Raw genomic sequence first — 4,458 nt, 5'->3', positions numbered from 1 at the left:
ACTACGGCCCGGGCCAGATCCAAACACTTCATCCATGCTTTTGTTCCGGCCCTCCGGTCCAGTTTAAGAACCCATTGTGGCCCTCAAGTCAAAAAGTTTGCCCACCCCTGGTCTAGGTGGATCTTCCTGTGCCTGGCTGAGGCTACAGAGAGAGATCCAGAGGCAAGCTGAGCCTTTATTTTATAGCCAGAGGTAAACAAGGTAGTGGTCACCATAGTTACAATGTTCTTGTGAGTTTCACTTGTTTTGGCAGCACTTGCTGCACCTCCCACAGCCCATTAGCTACCCAGATAAGATCTAGGGAGCGTTATAAGGTCAAGCCTAATTATGCTAAGAGGACTGTGCCCTCTAAACTGAGACTTGTTTGTGACTTTGCCAACAGGTCAGTCCAAGGCTTAACCCTATAGCCGCACCCTACATCTCGTCCTTTTTTTATTTTTAAGCTACTATAATGAAGGTAAAACTTAAGCATCAAGAACAAAACTCTGGCTATTAAAACAATAACAAAACAATGCCAATGCAAAACCCAAACTACAGACATGTTAACATTTTAAAACTTAAACATAAAGCTCTGGCTATTAACAAAACAATGCCAACGTGTTAACATTTTTTAAACTAGTAAGAATAACAAAACAATGCCAATACAAAACAGCAATAAGTGAGTTTCTGCTAAATGAAAATTTCTTTTGCTGATTTACTCAGAGTCCTCAGACTTGGCTGCGCAAAACTTCGCAGAAGACTGACAGCTAACCAATGCTAGCATAGCCAGAAACATGATTGAGGGAGTAGCTTCCACATCTTGCTTTTCTACCATCTGCTGGACCTCAGTTGTTAACTTCTTCAGCTGACCCCATGTTGGCACCTCGGTCCCTTGTGTAGCCTTCATCATCTTCCTTTTCCGTATTGCTGTCATCTGGGCAACTCTCAGTCTTTTGAGCGAAGGGACAAGGAGCTTCTCTGGGTCCATTGTGGTGACACACGTAATGCTCTGGCACCCAAATTGGCTGCGCTGCTCCTTCTGAAAAGATGCAAACACAACCTCTTCCCCACATCATTACTAGATCTGGTAAAACTCTTGTCTGGTTTGTGCATCCCTCCACCGGGCTAACCCAGCAGAGGCTATTGTACTGGAAGTCCGATGCCTTTTGGCCACTGTACAACTCTCTGCATCGTAATTCAAAAAATTTAACAGATAACATTCTTTAATTTAACAGATAACATTCTTCTCCCCACATTTTTTTTGTTTTTATAGTTGCATTTTAACAGTAGGATTGGTGCTTTCCGCTATTGCCTGAGTCCTGATCTATCACCCCAGGAAGAACTTGCCAATCCTGTGCTTCCCGGGGTGGCACGATAAAGGTTTACTGAGCCAGCTGGAAAGGCTGCAGTGGGGTTAAGTAGGCAGGAATTTCCCCTGGACCTTAGTTGTTTTCCTACCTTCTCCCATGCCTCTGCATTTACCTTTCCTTCCTCAGGAAACCATGGGCAGGTTTTACTTACAAAATCCAACAAATCGAAGAGCTGTTGATACCTCACAGAACAGTCCCGTGCTTGGAGCATAGCCTTAAGCATGGCTACGTATAAATTCTTTTCCTGCGATCCTGAATTTCCCATGTTTTACACCTAGTTATATCACTGAACTTCGCTCCGTACCTTCCTTCTTGTTTTCTGCACGTGCTTCACTGGAGCGTCCTTTCACCTGACAACTGTAGTTCCCCCAAACTCAGGCCCCGCGTTGGGCGTCACATGTGCCGAGCCAGCTCAGCCCAGGGTTCACAAGCCTGAGTGAGGGCGGCGAATGGATGAAGAAATGACAGACAAAGAGAATAAGCTTGGTCTAGGTGGATCTTCCTGTGCCTGGCTGAGGCCACAGAGAGAGATCCAGAGGCAAGCTGAGCCTTTATTTTATAGCCAGAGGTAAACAAGGTAGTGGTCACCATAGTTACAATGTTCTTGTGAGTTTTACTTGTTTTGGCAGCACTTGCTCCCTCAGCCCATTAGCTACCCAGATAAGATCTAGGGAGCGTCATAAGGACAAGCCTAATTATGCTAAGAGGACTATGCCCTCTAAGCTGGGACTTGTTTGTGGCTTTGCCAACAGGTCAGTCCAAGGCTTAACCCTATAGTCGCTCCCTACAGTTTGTTTATCTGTTTTAACAATTTCTAGTTACAAATGTCTTAGACAAGGGAGTTGGAAATGCCTAAACACTATCTGCTGGTCACCTCAGGTAGCTGTAAAGTCCCAGAAGAACAGAGAGACACAGGGAATGAGAGTGCATGTGAAACGTGAAAGTAATTATGTATGTAAGCCAGCGCTTCTCAAACTTGGGTGCATAATGGAATCTTGGGGGGGTGGGAGGGGAGATTTAAATATCTCAGTTACCCCTGAGTCATCCTTCCCCCTCCCGGAGAGCCAGATGTAACCTCCCTGGGGTGCAATCAGGAGTTTTAAGGCTTCCTAGGAGATTCTCATGGGCAGCCAGGTTGAGAACCACTGTCCTAGGACCGTATCCTGAGCTCGCAGAGGCGGCCGGGGCTTAGCGCAGAACCTTAGCTCAAATGGTGCCCCCAGAATACAAGAACCTCCAGCAGGGATGAGTGTGTGCAGATAGAGGAAACAACATGGCAGAGCACGGCATCATCATCCCCTTTCAAATTTCAAAAGAGAACACACTACCTGATTCTAAATCAAACTCTATTTTAAAAGGTATTCCATGAAAAGCTTTCCTGTTCCCCTGTCCCCCCGTTGCTCTATTCTCATCACATTTCCCACCCCAAAAGAGGCCCCTTGTCAATAGTTTCTTCTCCTTCTCCTTCTCCTCCCCCTCCTCCTCCTCCACCTCTTCTTCCTCCTCCTCCTCCTTCTTTTATTTTTTTAAGAGAAGGAAGAGAGAAACATTGATTTGTTGTTCTACTTATTTATGCATTCGTTGGTTGATCCCTGTATGTGCCCTGACCAGGGATGGAACCCACAACCTTGAGGTATCAGGACAATGCTCTAAACAGCTGGGCCACTCAGCAAGGTCTCATAGTTTTTTCTTTTTCTAGAGAATTCAAGCCAATCCAAATATATGTTCTTTTTTCCGTTTAAATGGGATGGCAGAACTTCATGCTATTATTTTTTTTCTGGGAAAATCATGGAAATAATTTCATATCACCACTTAAAGAGCTTCCTCATTTCTTATGTCTGCATAGTACTCCATTCCTATCTGGTATTGTACCCAGTGCTCCCATGAGTAACTCTGTGCTATTCTGTACATGTATGAATATACCTGATGCACTTTTTCAAATTGCCCTTCATAGGGTTGTTGCAATTCACACTTAGACCAGCAGCGTATGAAAGTTCCTGCTGCCCTAGCTGGTTTGGCTCAGTGGATAGAGCATCTGCCTGCGGACTGAAGGGTCCCAGGTTTGATTCTGGTCAAGGGCATGTGCCTGGGTTGCAGGCTTGATCCCCAGTAGGAAGCGTGCAGGAGGCAGCCGGTCAATGATTGTCTCTCATCATTGGTGTTTCTATCTCTCTCTCCCTTCTCCCTTCCTCTCTGAAATAAATAAAAATATATTAATAAAAGAAAAAAAGAAAGTTTCTACTTCCCCCCTGCCTCACCACAAGGTGGATTGTCACAGTTTTATGTGTGTGTTTTTCAGTCTGATAGGTATAAAAACATATCTCAGTATATTTTGGGTTGCTTGTCTTACTTCTTACTTGTGAAGTTGTATGCATTTTCCTATGTTTAAGATCCTTTCTTACTTTCTCTCCTATCAATGTTCATTCAGCAACAATATCAAAGAAAGAGATGATCTCCTCAGGGCATATGATTTCACCTACTGTCCACACAATCCAACAATTTAGCAGTTCTAAGAGGAACAAGGAGATGAGTGGACAGATGGGCACTCAGAAAGGTGGAAACTTTCCATCCTTGACAAAAGGGACTCACACTATTTACATACCCAAGTGGTCATTACACAACATCATTCATTCATTCCTACAATATTAATTGAATGCTTACTACTATATACAAAGCATAGCCTATGAATGAAATATGACAGAAAGGAAATTAGGATGTACAGCTCAAAATTACATTATAATTGTAGAAGTCTTTCTACCAATATTCCTACAAATTTCTTTTTTATGGGTATTGATGTGCAATTAAACCATCATTAGCCTTAATTAAACTACCATTTCATACTTTTCCCATTTTACTTGCATTAAGCTACTCCAAACTGAGCTAATTATCCAAAATTTGAAATTATGCTTCTACAAATAAAACCTTTACACTTTTAGCGTTTCCCCACAACCTAAAAGAAGTAAATTTCTGGTTTACACTTAACTATTTCCCCGAAGCCTTTTCTGACTTTATGTGCATCTATTTTCTTATTTGGTTTATTTCGGCGTAAACTAGAGACCTAATAAGGACTTTCTAATGGCATCTAGTCAACCCCCAGGCTCCTTGCTAG

At 43.1% G+C, this 4,458-nt stretch overlaps 1 long non-coding RNA gene across 1 annotated transcript; it reads right to left on the bottom strand.

Annotated features, from left to right (window-relative positions):
• Positions 1–888: 888 nt before the first annotated feature.
• LOC106724304 lies at positions 889–1,779 on the bottom strand. Its single transcript, XR_001360063.1, has 2 exons — positions 1,654–1,779; positions 889–1,018 (listed from the first exon to the last, which is right to left on the bottom strand). It is a non-coding gene; the product is annotated as an uncharacterized LOC106724304 (long non-coding RNA).
• Positions 1,780–4,458: the final 2,679 nt, after the last annotated feature.

Source organism: Myotis brandtii, unplaced genomic scaffold, assembly GCF_000412655.1.
Source record: "Myotis brandtii unplaced genomic scaffold, ASM41265v1 scaffold796, whole genome shotgun sequence".
Taxonomy (NCBI): domain Eukaryota; kingdom Metazoa; phylum Chordata; class Mammalia; order Chiroptera; family Vespertilionidae; genus Myotis; species Myotis brandtii.
Note: the sequence above shows the minus strand (reverse complement) of the source record. Positions and strands in the feature narration are given on the sequence as shown.